A 20249-nucleotide genomic window follows, 5' to 3' on the forward strand; every position below is an offset into this window, starting at 1 on the left:
ACATCGGTTACCATACATAGTTACAAAATTTTACCGTGGTGAGAACTTTTAAGATCTACTCTTTTGGCAATTTTCAAAAATAAAACAATATTATTAACGACAGTCACATTGGTTTACATCACATCCTCACGACTTGTTTTATAACTGGAAGTCTGTACCTTTTTACTCCTTTCACCCATGTCACCCACATACATACCCCCTGCCTATAGCAATCACCTACCTGTTTTTCAACTATGAGTTTGGGTAATTTTTAGATTCCACTTATACGTAAAATCAGAGGGTATGTATTTGACTTTCTCTGTCTGACTTATCATAATGCCCTCAAGGTCTATCCATGTTGTACCAAATAGCAGAATTTCCTTAATTCTCATGAGTGAACAATATCCCATTGTGTGTCCCATTGTGTGTGTGTGTGTGTGTGTGTGTGTGTCTGTGTGTGTGTGTAACTTTTTATTTAACCATTCATCCATTGATGGGCAGTATCTTGCTTCCATGTCTTGATTATTGTAAATAATGTGGCAATGAACATGGGTGTGCATATATTTTTGAAAGTTAGTGCATGCTTTTTTCTTTTTGAATAAATACCCAGAAATGCAATTGCTGGATATGTACCCAAGCTCTTTTTTTGGAGACACTGGCAACATGGTCATGGCAGAGGGAGAGTGCAAAAATTTCATCTGCCATCTCCCTGGTCTTTGGGGAAAAAAAATGTTGATCCGTAAATATATGTTTAACTAGAAGTCTTCCCCTCAAGCCATACTTATGAAGAGAAACAACACAGAGACTGTTCCTACCAGCCTTCATTCCCAGAGAGAACCTTAGTAGGCATCTAGATGTGTGCCAACCAGAGGCCTCCCACTCAGGCCAGCACCAAGGGCAACAGCTTTTAAAATATGAAAATATGCTTTTTCAGGGGAAGACTGGGAGACTAGTGTTTCTGTCTGATACCTCTGCATTCTCAGATGATGCTTCAAGACAAGCAAATAGAAAAATTGGGTTTTTGTTTCAGTATGCTGTCCTTATTATGTCTTGGGGACGGTAGTTGGCCAAGAAATGTCTGTCAATTTGATGCACTCTCATGGGACCCACAAACTAAAGCCCTGCTGGCCACCAGAGCCAGGCAATCAAGCAGCCTCCCCTGGGTAGCAGCCACAAAAACCAGGACACCAAAAGCAAAACCCCAAGAATGAGATACGTGTACAAGCTCCCCTCCAGGAGACACCAGTGTTCTAGGGCATGACAGAGGGAGAGCACAAAGACACCACCTGCCCTCCAAGATCTTTGGAGAGGATTACAATTGACCCTGCGAAGTGTTCAATTAGAAGCCTCCCTTAAGGTAGCAGCTATGAAGATAATCTAATAGGTTTATTTCATAGAAAGATTGGTTGCCTCAGTTGGTTGCTTATCTGCTACCTGGAAATGTTAGATGGTAAAGAACTCTTTCCATTTACAATAGTTCTGTGAGGATTACAAGCATATGCCCCACTGACCACCACTGCCAGGGAATCTAGAGGTGGCTCCTGAGCAACAGCCACAAAAATCAGGATACTAGGCAAGTGTCTAAGCTGTTTTCTAGGAGGTACTGGTGAGCTGGAGTGTGGCTTAGGGACAATGGAAACATGGCACCTACCAGCTTCTGTGTTCATAGAGCACCTCAGTAAACCCCTAGATATGTACCAAAGTAGAAGCCTGCCTCTCAGGCTGAAGCTGCAGGACCAGCAAATAGGCCTTTTTCACAGAAAGATGGGGTGTGTTTCATTCTGTTGTCTGCACTGTTCTCTGGAGGTGCTGGCCATTCAAGAACTGTTTCTTTTTTAGTTACAATCCAATGGGGCCCATGAATACAAGCTCCCATAGCCACCACATGCATGTGATTAAAAGGGGTCCACTATGTGGCAGGCTACAAAAACCAGGGTATCAGATATGTGCACAAGCACCCCTCCAGAAGACCAGCACTCTGGGGTGAGGCTAGTGAAGAGCACAAAGATGGCACACACCAGATTTAATTTTTGTATTGTATTTTAGTAGGATCCTATGTGTGTATTAAACTAGATCCTTGACTCTCAGACCAATACTTTAAGATAGGCAAATAAGCCTCTTTCACTGTCTGCAGGCTTTTCAGTCAGCTGCCTCAGTGCTGGGTATTGGGGTGGGTGAATCTATGCATGATCCTTTAAGAACTGTTTCTCAGTTTTCTATAGCCTTGTGGGTCTCTTGGATAGAAGGCCCATCGGCTTGCAACGGTAGATGGTTTGGGATCTTGTCTCTCAGGGGAAAGTAATAAAAGTTCGAGTGCCAGAGAAGGTGTTCAAATCATTTGCTGCTTAGGGAGAAACTCTGGATTGTGAGTTCCCTCCCAACTGTGGGTCCTCTCATGAGGCGTGCAATTTGGCCAGATTGTGTCTCAGCCTTACTTATGGGCTTTAATGTTTTTTGTTTTGTTTTGTTTTTTCTTGTTCACTTGGTGTTTAGGAGTTGCTTAGCTAGTTTTTGTTTTTGTTTTTCAAAGGAAATTATTCTACATGTTGCCCTCAGTTTGGTGTGTCTATGGGAGGAAATGAGTTTAGGATCCACTTATGTAGCCATCTCGAACTGGAAACCCCTCTGATATCCTTATCTGCCTCTTTCCAGATCTCCTTCCTCTCCTCAGTAATGAAACTCTCACTTTAATAATCTGAGAGATAAATAGGTTTTTTTAGTAGTGTTTTACTCAGCTGGCCAAGGCAGGAACTCACTAACTACTCTCACTTTTGTCCTGTGATAGGAATCCCTGATCTTCTGTTTCTCTAAGCTGTGCTCCAGTAGGGGAAGTTGTGATGTTGGCAAAGTTCCTCTTACCCACTCCAATGTGTGCCATCCATTTGCACCAATGGAGTTCTGGGATCTCTCTTCTAGATACCTGGATTTCTACAATGGCTAATGTGTCCATACATATCTGCCTAAGTAATGTGTTATCCAGGTATCACAACTAAGAGGGATTGGGAAGAGCTCACAGAATTTTGCCAGATCAATAGCCCATAATGGGGTCTGTCTGCCTATTACCACATAAGCAGGTGGGTGAGACTCCTCCCTGGTCCTTTGGCATATTGTCCTGGATCCCACAGCTGCCTTAGAAGCACTTTTATTTGTGATTAGTTGTCAATTTTATTTTTCACTGTAGCTTTAAAAAAATGTTTATTAAATCTATTGGAGTGACATTTGTTAGCAAAATTATGTTTCATGTGTATAATTCTATAATACATCATTTATATATTGCATTGTGTGTTAAAGGAGAACAAAAACAAGGGATGTCTTATGCCACACTGATGCTAAAGTCACTAGGGAACATTACTTTATTCCACCACATTTCTACTTGCCTCTTTTACAGGCATGCTCCCAAATGTTGATGTATATTGTATAAACATCTGATAGTAATAAACTGGATATTGTGGGTTTTGCCACTTTTCTGGTTCAATGGATATGATCAATCAAAACGGTTCTGGTTTGTAATGCAAAAAGCCATAGTGAGGATTTTTAAACATATTTAAGTGGTTTCTTTGTCATTACTCAACATTGACCTTTTCTGGGTATTTAAAAACTCACGTTCTGTTGGATCAGTGAATATTATTGTACTGAGCTATTGAAATGTGATAGCTTAAAGGGGCTTGCTTCTTCTGGATGGTTACTGTGAAAGTTAAGTTCAATGTTATTTGTAAGTCTGTCAAAGGGATGCCTTCACCAGATAACAAAGAGAAAGTCAATTCTTATGATATCCCATGATGGCATTGTGTGGAAGTCACTTGAATAGCAATGAACAATGGAAGAGTTAATAAATTAGTCTGGATTACCATGCATTTCTTTGGCACAGGTCACAGAAAACAGTTGGTAAGAGATTAAGCTGTTTTCTGATAGACACCTATTTATCTACTTGTTCATTGAGGTTCAGTAGACATTGAGGACAACTATAGATTACTCCTCAAGGTAGGGTCATCTATCCTCTTCCCAATGCATGTTTTAATGTATAAACTTGATGATGCTGTGCTCCTGCAGAAATCTGGCAATTCTTTAACAAAATTTACCCCTTCATAAAGAACCCAGTTACTTCAAATCAAATTCTTTGCTTTTAGTTGTTGTTACATTGCAATGGACTCAAAAGGCTTAGAAGTCAAAAGTTGATCAATGACTCTATTTCAATTCAGTCTCAATTAGCCATAATGTTTCTGTGTTACTATAGAGCATCCTGTACTTGCATATCTGAGTTTGAATAATTACTATTATTTTTTATTTTTTAATAAACAGAAGTCTTCATACTTATCCCTACATTTAGCTTATCACATTAAGCACACTGTTTCAAGATGTTGACATTATTTTGGATCGTGATGCAGGTAGTCAGCATGTTAGATATTGTTCTCATCACAGTGTCATTTATTTATAAATATTCTTAACCATGTCATTGATACAATATTTAGGAGAGCAAATTTAACACAGAGTTTCTACAAAGTAAAATCAGAATTGTTCCTTCAACATTCAAACTATTAATCACCATACTTTAGGCTTTTCTTTGATAAAATTAGTTACCTAGAATATTTAAAATATTTGCTTGCAGAACTTATTAGAAAAATTAAACCAAGCAAAAACTCCAATTATTTTTGTGTACTTTTATATATATATATATATATGAACATTATTTAAAATATTTATGTATTATTTAAAAAATGTAAAAACTGAAATTACAAAAAGATAAGATTGAAAAATAATTAAAGGGATGCTTCTCAAACTTCAATTAATTGCCTTAAACACTTCCTGGAGTGGCATATAATCCATTTAAAAGACCACTGAACTACAAACCACTCTATTTTTTACTAATTTTCTTCAACAATATGGATAATCTAACTTTATTTTGATCTTTCTGTTTACTCTCCCCTACAAAAAAAGTAAATTAAATCAGTGTAGCGTTACTTTTCTTAGTGAATAAATGCTGAGTTTTAATACTCCAAGCATTAAAATACTTATAAACCACACTTTCTATGATTCATTTTTGAATTACATCCATGTTCTCCCTTCTATCTATTTTGGAAATAAAATTACTGTCATTCTTCATAATTTTTTAAAGGTTATTTATAAAAATCTAAGTAGCCCATCAGTAAGTTTTCTCAGAATATGGTTTATAATATTTTTATATGTGATTCAACATTTAGGGAAAATAAAAATAATAAAATAAGTTATATTAAAGTATATTCATAATTACTCATGTTGTCACCTATTTGTAAAGCCATGGTACATTTCAAAATAAAAGTAAAACTGATAACCCCTAAAGTGAACTATGGAAAGGGAACACAGAAGTGAAGAGTAGATGGGTCATGTGTGCCAATTCTGTATGAGAGATTCATCTCCTGTATTAGTCTGATAGGGCTGCTATAATATCACAACCTATGTGGCTTCAACAACAAAAATGTATTTCCTCACCATTTTAGAGGCTGGAAGTCCAAGCTCAAGATGTTGGGAGATTTGGTATCTACTGAGGCCCCTTTCTTTGGCTTGAAGAGTGTTGCCTTCTTCCTATGTACTAACATGGCCTCTCTGTGCCTGCACATTCCTGGTGTCTCTTCTTCTTTTAAGGACATCAGTCCTATTGTATTAAGCTCCACCCTTATAACCTCTTTTAACCCTAATTATATTTTTAAAGGTCATATCTCCAAATACAGTTAATAAGGGTTAATGAAACTTATGAATTGGAGGGGTACAATTTAGCTCATAATACACTGCACTATTTCTCATGCCTCAAAGCTCACGTCATTCTTGCATGGAAAAATACTTTCACCTCATTCAAATAGCCCAAAAAGTCTCAACCTATTCCATCATCAACTCAAAGCCCAGGGAAGGTCCAAGATGGAGAATTAGATAAACACTATGCCTGGTACCTCCCAGGATCACATCAAAATTACAACTAAATTATAGAATAATCAACCTCAAGAATCAACTGAAGACTAGCTGAACAGAACCCCTATTACTAAGGACATAAAGAAGAGGCCACATCGAGACTAGTAGGAGAGGCAGACACAAAATGGTCTGAGCGCCAAACTGCAAGTAGTTGTTGAACACTGGGATGGACATCTCAGTGACAGAAGTTTCCTCCTGAAGAGGAAAGGGTCTCAGCCCCAGACTGGCTCCCCAGCCCAGGGGTCCTGTGCTGAGAAGAGGAGTTCCCACAACACCTGGCAGTGAAAATAAGCGAGGACACTCTCTGTCCATAGTGATGAGATAGAAGGAGGTTGAAAACCCAGATATCCTATTAAAGAGCCCAAACACTGACTCTTATGCTTGCAAACACTCACCTGAGCTCCAGTGAAGGGGCGGAGACTTGAGAGGCACCAGAACATATGGCAAAGACTGAATTGTGTGGTTTTGGGGTAAGTGCTGGAGGGACAGCAACCATTGTCCCTGTGTGGAACATGCCTCACATGTGATTTATAGGAGGGCAACATCTTTTCTAAGTTGAAACCTCCGCCAAATCTGAGATTGCACTGATCTAGTAAAATTCATGCATGTGCACTTGGTGACACCCTGATTCCCCACCCAGCACAGCTAGTGCTGCAATTCTGTATGACAGATTCATCTCCTGTATTAGTCTCCGGAGGTGTCACTCTCAGCTCCTGGGTAGCTGGCACCACCACACAAGCTTTAGAAGCCTTTTAGAGCAATAGAACGCCCACAGAAGTGTGGGGAATTTTCAGTGGTGTGCAGTCAGCCACAACTAGTGCTGTAGCCTCTTTTGCATTATTTATGGATATCTGGGGACCAGAGATGAGTGGCAGCTGGTTGCAGTAATCTCAGGGCATTTTGTAAAGTAGTCACAAGCCTGGTCTTGGTGCAAGAACTGAGTCTGCATTAACTTTGTTATAATTACTGGCCATGCCTCATAACTCGCTTGGACCTTGCCCCACCCAGCTAGTGCTGCCTTACTGGGAACACTCTCAAAACTGGGTCAAACAGCCAATGCCACACACTTAAAGTAGTTCTTTCAATGTTCTTTCGATTGAGCCTTATTGACAGCTGGTATGTAGCAACTGTATTACGGAACCTTGGGCCTCTTGTAAGCTTCCCCAGTCACAACACCTGAGACAGCCAGACTCAGTTCACCATGAGGCCACACCCACATGCCTCTACTTCCAGTACAGGCAACAACCAACCACATATAGCTTTATAGCTGCTACCAGGTAAACCCGTGTTGAACATAGGTTAGGCTGAAATTGGCCTGCACAGGAGCCTCTCCCAAGAGACACAGAAACAAATGCAGGGACCAACTTCAGGCCATACCAGAGCATTACTTGATTAGCATCGTAAGTGGCAAACCCAAAGGGTGGTCTCAACAGGGACATGAGCCCCTTGGTGTGAATCCACCTCTGAGGAGTAAGCCACAACACAGCAGCTCATACACTGTGGGTGTAGCAAATCCTCATGGCCAGTCAACCTTGTAGTCAATCCCATCCACTGAAGTACCAAAAGCAGTCAAGGCTCAACTACAAAATGAGAATACACACAACATAAGCAAGGGACACTCCAGGAACACATAGACAGGTGATAAGGGAGTCTGCCACTGTACCACGCAGGACGAATACTACCTAAGGCCACCATGCAAAGACTGAGAGGCATAGGAAATCTACATAATACACAGAAGCAAATACAGACAGGAAGCCAGAATGAGGAAACAAAGAAACATGTCCCAAATAAAAGAACAGGAGAAACCTCCAGAAAAAAGAACTAAATGAAATGGAGGCAACAAACAAAGCAGAGACAGAGTTTAAAATACTGGTTATAAGAATGCTTAAGGAACTCAGTGAGAACTTTAACAAAGAGACAGTAAGCAAAAAGGATATAGAAACCATAAAAAAGGAACCAGTCAGAAATAATGAATACAATAACTGAAATGAAGAATAGACCGGAAAACATCAACAGCAGATTAGATGAAGCAGAAGATTAAATCAGTGATTTATAAGACAAAGTAGCAGAAAATACACAATGGGAACAACAAAATGAGAGAATAATTTAAAAAAACGAAGATAGTGTAAGGGACCTTTGAGACAACATCAAGCATAACAACATTTGCATTGTAAGAGTACCAAAAGGAGATGAGAGGGAGCAAGAGATCAAGAACCTATTTGAAGAAATAATGACTGAAAACTTTCCTATCCTGGTGAGGGAAACAGACAGAAATACACATAAAAGCTCAGGAAGTAAAAATAATACAAAACAAGATGAATCCAAACAAGCCCACACCAAGACACATTCTAATTAAAAAGGCAAATGTTAAAGACAAAAAGAGAATCCTAAAAGAAGCAAGAGAAAGAAAACTAGTTACTTACAAGAGAGCTCCCATAAAATGTACAGCTGATTTCTCAAAAGAAAATTTGCAGGACAGAAGGGAGTGGCAGAAAATATTAAAAGTTATGAACAAAAAGGGCCTGCAACCAAGACTACACTACCCAGCAAGGCTATGATTTAAAATGTAAGGAGAGAGAGTTTCTCAGACGAGAAAAAGCTAAAGGAATTAATTATCACCAAGCCAGTGTTACAAGAAATATTTTTTAAAATTCTTTAAGAGGGGGCCGGTCCGGTGGCTCAGGTGTTTAGAGTTCTGTGCTCCTGACTCCGAGGGCTGCCGGTTAGATTCCTACATGGGCCAGTGGGCTCTCAGCCACAAGGTTGCCAGTTCGATTCCTCGAGTCCTGCAAGGGATGGTGGGCTGCGCCCCCTGCAACTAGCAATGGCAACCTGACCTGGAACTGAGCTGCACCCTCCACAACTAAAACTGAAAAGACAACAGCTTGAAGCTGAATGGCACCCTCCACAACTAAGAGTGAAAGACAACAACTTGACTTGGAAAAAAGTCCTGGAAGTACACACTGTTTCCCAATAAAGAACTGTTTCCCTTCCCCAATAAAAAAGAAAAGAAAAGAAATTTAAAAATTCTTTAAGAAAAAGAAGGAGAAAACAAACAAAAAAAGAACATCAGAAATATGAATAATGGAGTGACATCATCAAAATGGCGGCATGGGGTGATCCTCTGGAAATCTCTCCTAAAATGAACAACAGATCGAAGAACTATAACTCCACAAATGACTCCCTGCACAGCAGATAGGCAAGACGGAGAGTCTCACTACTAAATAAACCTAAAGGTGGACAAATTGCACAAGCAGGGGAAGAGGGAAGGAAAGAGTGAGGGCACGGAGCCTCGTGGGCACAGGACGCAGACCTAGCTCAGTACTCCAAGCTCACTGCATCCCGGAAGTACCACAACTGCGAGAGAAAGAAGAACTCAGACTGTAAGGGCTCCACTTATGGTCCACACGTATAAGGGGACAGCATATAACACAGCTGAACCCAAAGCTCACAGCAGAGGCTTTGGAGCAAAGACTGAGGGAAGAAGCCTAAAAACAGTAGTTTAAGCCCTCAATGGCCGAGAGAATGGAAGCCTTAGGCATTGAGACTAGAAACATCATCCCTACCTCCCAGAGCTTGCCCCGACCCCATCTACCCAGTGCCAGAAGCTGAAGAGTAGCAGAGTCAGATCGAAATAACAGATTATTTGTAGTTCTAAGAACGTTGGTCACCAGACACAGATTCACAGCCCGACTAACTCCGGCAAAAGGGAGGGAGCTGTGGAAGCAAGACTAGCTGTGGTGGTGGTCCCTGCCATTACTCTGGAACACTTCTCACAACCTACCCCACTGCAGTCGCCACCTATCTGGGCAGATCACTGCAGGAGTAAACAGAACTGCTGAAACACATAGGCTCCGAATCTGGTGCAGGAACAGCTTTGGAACTTCAAAAGCTCCCCAAATCCCCACACAGACGTAGTGCCCTATGATCTAGGCGAACTGTTAACAGAGGAGAAGCACGCCTTACAGAGAATCTCCCCATTGAGTGAGAAGCTGGAATAGTACACAGAAAACATGACACAACAGTGTGAGAGAGAAAAAAATGCTGCAGTCAGAGAGGAAATAAAACATTCTACCAACACGTACTAGAAAACAAAAGAAAGACTTCTTACTGTCAATCTGTTGCTGAACCCACTCTTGCATATGTATAAAAAGAGAAATAATAAATCATTAATTGCCGTAAATAAACAAGGCAACAAGACAGCTTAGAAAGAAAATGAAAAGTCTCCAGAAAATGAACTAAAAGATATGGAAATATATGACTTAAATGACAGAGAATGCAAGATTGCAGTTCTGAAAAAACTCAATGAAATGCAAGAAAACACAGAAAGGCAATTTAATGAACTCAAAAACACAATCAAAAAACAACATGAACATTTTACCAAAGAGATTGCAAGTTTAAAAAAAGAACCAAATAGACTTTCTGGACATTAAGTACTCAATAGAAGAAATTAGGAATGAAATAGCCAGCTTAGGTAGTACAGTTGACCAATGGAGTAAGAATCAGTGACATCGAAGATAGAAATCTGGAAATGACACAGATGGAAGAAGACAGCGACTTGAGACTTAAAAGAAATGAAAGAACTCTACCAGAACTTTCTGACTCCATCAGAAAGAGCAATATAAGAATAATGGGTATACCAGAGGGGAAGAAAAGGAGACAAAAACAAAGAATATATTCAAACAAATTGTTGATGAGAACTTCCCAATCTTGTGGACAGAACTGGATCCTATAATCCAAGAAGCAAATAGAACACCTTATTACCTCAACCTCAACAGGCATTCTCCAAGGCACATTGTATTGAAGCTGTCTAAAATCAACGACAAAGAAAGAATCCTCAAGGCAGCCAGGGAAAAGAAGACAGTAACCAACAAAGGAAAGCCCATTAGATTATCATCAGATTTTCATCACAAACTCTACAAGCCAGGAGGGAGAGGAAACAAATATTCAAACTATTGAAAGAGAGAAATCATGAGCCAAGAATAATATATCCGGGAGGGGAAAAAAATGGCGGCGTGAGGTGAGCCTCTGTAACGCTCCCCTGGAATTTACAACGAATCGGACAACAATAACTCCACAAAGGACTCCTTGCACAGCAGACAGGCAAGACGAACAGGCACACTACTGAATTCACCTCCAGGTGGGTGAATCGCGCGAGCAGGGGGAGGAGGGAGAGGAGAAGTGCAGAGACGGAGCCGCGCGGGCTCAGGACACAGACCTACCTCAGAGCTCGGAGCCCGCTGCTCCCGGATATTCCGCAGCTGCAGGAGAGGGAAGGACTCGAACTGCTAGGGCTCCGCTTATGGCCCACAGGGCTGAGGGGGCAGCATATAGCACGGCTGAACCCAACGCTCCCGGCAGCAAAGACTGAGAAAAGAGGGCTGAAATCGGTGGTTTAAGCCCTCACTGCCCAGTGGAGAACGGAAGCCTTAGGCACGGAGACTAGCCGCCCCCTCCCTACCCTCCCAGAGCTTGCCCCGCCCCCACCTGCCCGGTGCTAGAAGCGATAAAGTAGCAGTGTCGGATCAAAGGATAGAATATTTGCTGCTATGAGAACTGTGGACCACAGACACAGATTCACAGCTCAACTAGTTCCGGCAAAGGGGAGGGAGCTGTGGAAGCAGGACTGGCTGTGGTGGTGGTCGCCGCCATTGCTCTGGACCACCTCTCACAACTCACCGCGCCCCTGGCCCCACCTATCTGGGCGGATTCCTGCAGGAGTAAACAGAAATGCTGAAACATACGGGCTCTGAATCTGGTGCAGAAAGAGCTTTGGAACTCCAAAAGCTCTTCACATACCTATCAACCTGTTGCAGAAGCCACTCCTGTAGATGTCTAGGAAGAGAAATAGTAAATCAGTGATTGCCATGAATAACCAAGGCAACAAGATAGCTCAGAAAGAAAGTGAAAAGTCTCCAGAAAAGGAATTTAGAGATATGGACATTTGTGATTTAAATGACAGAGAATTCAAGATTGCATTTCTGAAAAAACTGAACGAGATGCAAGAAAACACAGAACGGCAGTTTAAAGAACTTAGAAACTCAATCAAAGAACACCATGAGCATTTTACAAAAGAGATTGAAATCTTGAAAAAGAACCAAATAGAATTTCTGGAGATTAAGAACTCAATAGAAGAAATTAACAATAAAATATCCAGCTTAGGTAGTAGAGTTGACCAGATGGAGGAAAGAATCAGTGACATCGAAGATAGAAACCTGGAATTTACACAGATGGAAGAAGAAAGAGACTTGAGACTTAAAAAAAATGAAAGAACTCTACAAGAACTTTCTGACTCCATCAAAAAGAGCAATATAAGAATAATGGGCATACCAGAAGGAGAAGAAAGAGGGAAGGGAACAGAGAATATATTCAAACAAATTGTTGATGAGAACTTCCCAAACTTGTGGAAAGAACTGGATCCTCGAATCCAAGAAGCAAATAGAACACCTAATTACCTCAATTCCAAGAGGCCTTCACCAAGGCACATTGTATTGAAGCTGTCTAAAATCAATGACAAAGAAAGAATCCTCAAGGCAGCCAGGGAAAAGAAGACAGTAACTTACAAAGGAAAGCCCATTAGATTAACATCAGATTTTTCAGCAGAAACTCTACAAGCTAGGAGGGAATGGAACCAAATATTCAAACTATTGAAAGAGAGAAATCATGAGCCAAGAATAATATATCCAGCAAAGAACTCCTTTAGATATGAAGGAGGAATAAAGACCTTTCCAGACATCCAGAAGCTGAGGGAATTTTCTAATACACGACCTGCACTACAAGAAATACTAAAGGAGGCTATTAGACCACCATCAACAGGGACAACTTGTGGCAACCGAAACATAAAAGGGGGAGCGTAAAGGCTTGAACTGGAATATGGGAATAGAGAAAGTAAGCTTACTGAAGAAACTGGAATACTCTAAATATCAAACTTCCTTTTACATAAACTCAAGGGTAACCACTCAAAAAACATCCAAATCTGAAATATATACTGTAATAAAAGAAGAAGCAGAGGGAAACATCATAGAATACCACCACACAGAAATAACAGACAACAACAAAAAGGCAAAAAAAACAATGGAGACACAGCCTTACCAGAAAACTAAAGACAGAATGACAGGAAATCCTCACATATCAGTAATCACCCTAAATGTAAATGGACTGAACTCACCAATAAAGAGACACAGAGTAGCAGATTGGATCAAAAAACTAAACCCAACCATATGCTGCCTACAAGAGACACATCTCAGCTACAAGGACAAGCATAGACTCAAAGTGAAAGGGTGGAAATTGACACTCCAAGCAAATGGTACCCAGAGAAAATGAGGTGGAGCCATAATGATATCAGATGAAACAGACTTCAGGGTGAAAAAGATAACAAGAGACAAAGATGGACATTTCATAATGGTAAAGGGGACTATACAACAAGAAGACATAAGAGTCATCAATATTTATGCCCCCAATCAGGTAGCACCGAAATATACCAAGCAACTACTAACAGAACTAAAGGCAGAAATTGACCAAAACACAATTATACTAGGGGACTTAAATACATCATTGACAGCTATGGATAGATCATCCAAACAGAAGATAAATAACGAAATCGCAGCCCTAAATGACACATTAGATGAATTGGACATAATTGACATATATAGAGCACTTCATCCTAAAACATCAGACTATACATTCTTTTCGAGTGTACATGGAACATTCTCAAGGATAGACCATATATTGGGACACAAAATCAGCCTCAGCAAATTTAAGAAGATTGAAATCACACCAAGCATATTCTCTGATCACAAGGCTTTGAAATTGGATTCAACTGTGAAAAGAAAACAGGAAAAAACACAAATACATGGAGATTAAACAACATACTTTTAAAGAACGACTGGGTCAAAGAAGACATTAGAGGAGAGCTCAAAAGATACATAGAAACAAATGACAATGAAAATACATCCTACCAAAATTTTTGAGATGCCGCGAAAGCAGTTTTAAGAGGGAAATATATATCATTACAGGCCTATCTCAAGAAACAAGAAAAATACCAAATAAATAACCTCATGTTACACCTTAAAAAACTAGAAAAGGAAGAAGAAGCGAAACCCAAGGTCAGCAGAAGAAAGGAAATAACAAAAATCAGAGCAGAACTAAATGAAATAGAGAACAAAAAGACAATAGAAAAAATTAATGTGACAAAAAGCTGGTTCTTTGAAAAGATTAACAAAATCGACAAACCCTTGGCTAGACTCACTAAGATAAAAAGACAGAAGACACTAATTAACAAAATCAGAAATGAAAAAGGGGAAGTTATCACGGACACCACAGAAATACAAAGGATTATCCAAGAATACTATGAAGGACTATATGCCACCAAATTTAATAACTTAGAAGAAATGGACAAGTTCTTAGAAACATGTAGCCTTCCAAGGCTGAATCATGAAGAACTGGAAAATCTTAACAGGTCGATCAGCACTAACGAAATTGAATCAGTCATCAAAAACCTTCCCAAAATCAAAAGCCCTGGACCAGATGGCTTCACCAGTGAATTCTACCAAACCTTCAAAGAGGATCTAATACCAATCCTGATCAAACTCTTCCAAAAAATTGAAGAAGAGTCAGTACTCCCTAACTCATTTTATGAGGCCAACATTACCCTGATACCAAAACCTGGTAAGGACAACACAAAAAAAGAAAACTACAGACCTATATCTCTGATGAATACAGATGCTAAAATCCTAAACAAAATTCTAGCAAATCGAATACAACAATGCATTAAAAAGATTATTCATCACGACCAAGTGGGGTTCATCAAAGGGGCACAAGGATGGTTCAACATTCGCAAATCCATCAATGTGATACATCACATAAACAAAATAAAGGACAAAAATCATATGATTCTATCAATTGATGCAGAAAAAGCATTTGATAAGATACAACATCCATTTATGATTAAAACACTTACTAAAATTGGTATAGAAGGAAAACACCTCAACATAATAAAGGCCATATACGACAAGCCCTCAGCTAATCTCATAATTAATGGTGAAAAGCTGAAGCCCTTTGCTCTACGTTCAGGAACACGACAAGGTTGTCCCCTATCACCTCTGCTTTTCAATATAGTGTTGGAAGTCCTCGCCAGAGCTATCAGGCAAGAGAAAGAAATAAAAGGCATCCAAATTGGGAATGTAGAAGTTAAATTGCCACTCTTTGCAGATGACATGATGCTATATATAGAAAACCCTAAAGACTCCACCAAAAAGCTATTAGAAACAATCAATGAATACAGTAAAGTTGCTGGCTACAAAATCAACGTACAAAAGTCCATTGCTTTCCTATATACCAACAATGAAATCTCAGAAAAAGAGATAGAAATAACAATTCCTTTTGCAATTGCAGCAAATAGAATAAAATACCTAGGAATAAACTTAACCAATGATGTGAAGGATTTATATGCTGAAAACTGTAAGACATTTTTAAAGAAATTGAAGAAGACACAAAGAAATGGAAAGACATTCTGTGCTCATGGATTGGAAGAATCAACATAGTTAAAATGGCCATATTACCCAAAGCCATATACAGATTAAATGCAATCCCCATTAAAATCCCAATGGCATTTTTTAAAGAAATAGAACAAAAAATCATCAGATTTGTTTGGAACCACAAAAGTCCCCAAATAGCCAAAGCAATATTAAAAAAAAAGAACAATACTGGAGGTATCACACTCCCTGATTTTTGCTTGTACTACAGGGCTACAATAATCAAAACAGCTTGGTATTGGCGGAAAAACAGACACATAGACCAATGGAATAGAATTGAGAACCCAGAAATAAAACCACATAAATATGGACAGATAATTTTTGACAAAGAAGCTAAAAACATACAATGGAGGAATGACAGCCTCTTCAATAAATGGTGCTGGCAGAATTGGATAGCTACGTGCAAAAGAATGAAACTGGACTGCTATCTGTCACCATGTACCAAAATTAATTCAAAATGGATCAAAGACTTAAGCATAAGACCTGACACAATAAACTGCATTGAAGAAAACATAGGTACTAAACTTATGGACCTTGGGTTCAAAGAGCATTTTATGAATCTGACTCCAAAGGCAATGGAAGTAAAAACTAAAATAAACGAATGGGATTATATGAAACTGAAAAGCTTCTGCACAGCAAAAGAAACTATTGACAAAATAATGAGGCAACCAACTGAATGGGAGAAGATTTTCGCAAACAGTTCCTCTGATAAGGGGCTAATATCCAAAATATACTAGGAACTCATGAAACTCAACAAGAAAAAAACAAACAACCCAATTGAAAAATGGACAGAGGACCTGAGGAGACATTTCTCCAAAGAGGATATACAAATGGCAAATAGACATATGAAAAAATGCTCAACATCGCTAATCATCAGAGAAATGCAAATGAAAACCACAATGAGATATCACCTCACCCAGGTGAGAATGGCTTTCATCAACAAAACAAATAGTAACAAGTGTTGGAGAGGCTGTGGAGAAAAAGGAACTCTCATACACTGTTGGTGGGAATGCAGACTGGTGTAGCCGTTATGGAAGGCAGTGTGGAGGTTCCTCAAGAAATTACGAATAGAATTACCATATGACCCAGCAATCGCTCTCCTGGGTATCTACCCCAAAAATATAAAAGCATTTCTTTATAGAGACACGTGTACTCCAATGTTCATTGCAGCTTTGTTTACGGTGGCCAAGACATGGAAACAACCAAAATGTCCTTCGATAGATGAATGGATAAAGAAGTTGTGGTACATATACACAATGGAATACTATTCGGCGTTAAGGAAAGATGATATAGGAGCATTTGTGACAACATGAATGGATCTTGAGAGTATAATGCTAAGTGAAATAAGTCAGACAGAAAAAGCAGAGAACCCTATGATTTCACTGATATGTGGTATATAAACCAAAAAGAACAAGACAAACAAATGAGAAACAAAAACTCACAGACACAGACAATAATTTAGTGGTTACCAGAGGGTAAGGGGATGGGGGGTGGGTGATGAGGGTAAAGGGGATCAAATATATGGTGATGGAAGGAGAACTGACTCTGGGTGGTGAACACACAATGGGATTTATAGACGATGTAATACAGAATTGTACACCTGAAATCTATGTAAATTTACTAACAATTGTCACCCCAATGAATTTAATTTTAAAAAAGTAATTATATGAATCATTGGTGTCTTGTGGTCAGTCTGTGACAGACAGCTTCCAAAATGGCTCTCAGTGATGACTACCCCTTAGTATTTACTCTATTGTGTAATCTTCTCATCTTGAGTATACACTGGACCATATGACTTGCTTGTAACGGATATGATACAGCAAAAGTGATGGGATACTACTTCCACGATTATTTAACAAAAGACTGTGACCTCTCTCCCCCCCCTAATTGCTCACTCTGATGAGCAAGCTTACGTTTATAAACTTCCCTGTGCAAAGGCTCCCATGTCAGGGAATTGAGGGCAACTTCGGGACAACCGCTAGGGATTAGTGGAGTCCTTTAGTTAAACAAACCGCAACGTACTAAATTCTTCAAACAACAATGTGAGTGAGCTTGGAAGCAAATCTTTCTCATTTGACACTTGAGATGGTTTTATCCTTGACCAAAACCATGATTGTAGCCTTCAGTATCCACTGACTAGCATCAATAATAATAATAAAGCTACTTAGCCTGATAAAAAGAAGAATTGAAAATTTCCAGGGAAACTTTAGGAAATAAGTGAAAGGAATAATCAAAAGTTTAGTAATACTGGCAGGAAAGAGGCTCCTGAAAAGAAGGTACTATGGAGAGAATAGGCATAGCTAATGGGGATATTAATTTTTGTGTTGTGGGATTCATGTTTTAAAATAATTCCTCTGTGTTTATACTCTGTTAAATTGAATGATTAAGTTCCTTTTGATAGATTGGTGTGTGATGAAAACAGAATGTTCTAAAGAATGCAGGCACCTCCAGTAAAAACTGGCAGATTGATCAAATGCATGTAGTTTTTGCTCTGTGCTGAAAACTCACTGAAAAATCTTACAGACATTTTTGAAAGTATAAGAGTATAAACAAAAAGAGTGTAAAACACAAACAAAATTTGGGAAGTAAGAAAGAAGATGGGTGACTTGTACATACTTTTCAGGCCTATGAGACCTGAGTCTTCAACTGGAAGTGGGAATCGGAAAATCAACTTGGTTTCCTAACACAGAAACATAAGAGGATCAGGAATTGGTAACATCAGCTACTTCTGAAAGTAAGGCTGAAGGAAATCATGGCATAATGTAAAATTTGCTAAAGAAGTAGTATGATTCCCACATCTCCTTTCCCACTCTAAGCAATTTGAGGACTTCTTTATTCTTCCTCACAAAGATTGGATATTGATTCTCTACAAAGTACCTTCCAATTTAAAATAGTATTAAGTAACATGTACATCCTAAATACTGAGATTTCCAGCCTTCTTTTTTCCAAATATTGGAAACTATGGCTTCATTTTCTAGGCAATAGGTTAAATAAATCTTGTCACTCCAAGAAAAAAGGTCACAGATACTGAAATCAAATGTTCCCCAGCAAAACATGGTAGCAAGATCACCCTACAGTGAAGTTCACACTCAAGAAACCATGCTCTTGTGCTCAGAGATTTCAATTAGGCTTTTAGTCCTCCATACTTACAAACAATGGCAATCTAGGATTTACCACCAAAACAAACAAATGGAGGAAAGTAATACCTTGTAGGGACAGTGATTATGAAGGAAAAGAAAACTATACATACACATAAAATTATCCTTAGTAGGTTGATTAGAGACAATTATAACCATAAACAATATCAGGATCCTATAAAAAAGAAAGAATAAAAAATAGCTCTTGGAATTTAAATATATGACAGCAAAAATAAAAAGCTAAATAAAAGTTCAACCATGAAAGTGAGGTAATAATTAAGAAAACATGGAAAGCCACATCATAAGATATATGTGTCAAATCACTATGTTGTAAACTTGAATCTAATATAATATTGTTTGCCATTTATTTAATAAAACATTCAAAAACGGAAAACATGCAAGATATTAAAAATGCTAAATAGTTGTAAAATAAAAGATAAAAGGTAAAAAAAAAATAGAGACTTGTCCAGGAGGTTAAATATTTGAATATTTTGACTTCTGGAAAAACATAACAGAGAAAATTAAACGAAGGAAATAATCAAGAAAACAATTCAGCAAAATTTTTCAGAACTGAAAAACTTGGATCTTCAAATGGAAAACAAACTAGCAAAGAAAAAAACACCAAATGGGTGAAAATAGTCTGAAACCTAAGGCACATCATTTTATATATATTTATATATATATATGTATATATATATATATATACACATATACATTTATATATTTATAAATGTATATTTATATATACATTTGTATATTTATATATATATGTATATATACGTATATATGTATATACATATATACACACACACATAAATATATATGTGTGCATATATATATATATATATATATATATATATCCCACAAACTTCCAGATTTTTTTAAACCATCATTACATATAAAGGATCAGGGATCAGAAGTTTTCAAACTTCTTCAAAACAATAATAGAATTCTAGAAGGCAATGGAGGAATGCCTTCACTCTTCTAAGGGAAAATTATTTCCATCAAAATTTCTATTCACAGCTAAACTATCAATTAAGTGTGAGGGTAGAATAAAGATATTTTTCAGACAAGCAATGTCTTCAAGCTGTTACCTCCAATGCATTCCTTTATAAGGAAATGACAGCAGCATATTCTCAAAAAAAGAAACAACCAAAATGTCCTTCGATAGATGAATGGATAAAGAAGTTGTGGTACATATACACAATGGAATACTATTCGGCATTAAGGAAAGATGATATAGGAGCATTTGTGACAACATGGATGGATCTTGAGAGTATAATGCTTAGTGAAATAAGTCAGACAGAAAAAGCAGAGAACCCTATGATTTCACTGATATGTGGTATATAAACCAAAAAGAACAAGACAAACAAATGAGAAACAAAAACTCACAGACACAGACAATAATTTAGTGGTTACCAGAGGGTAAGGGGATGGGGGGTGGGTGATGAGGGTAAAGGGGATCACATATATGGTGATGGAAGGAGAACTGACTCTGGGTGGTGAACACACAATGGGATTTATAGATGATGTAATACAGAATTGTACACCTGAAATCTATGTAAATTTACTAACAATTGTCACCCCAATAAATTTAATTTAAAAAAAAGAAACAAAGCAAAACAAACAAACAAACCAAAAACACATTTGAAACATATAG

The sequence above is a fragment of the Rhinolophus hipposideros genome (assembly GCF_964194185.1).
Source record: "Rhinolophus hipposideros genome assembly, chromosome: X".
In the NCBI taxonomy this organism is placed as follows: Eukaryota; Metazoa; Chordata; class Mammalia; order Chiroptera; family Rhinolophidae; genus Rhinolophus; species Rhinolophus hipposideros.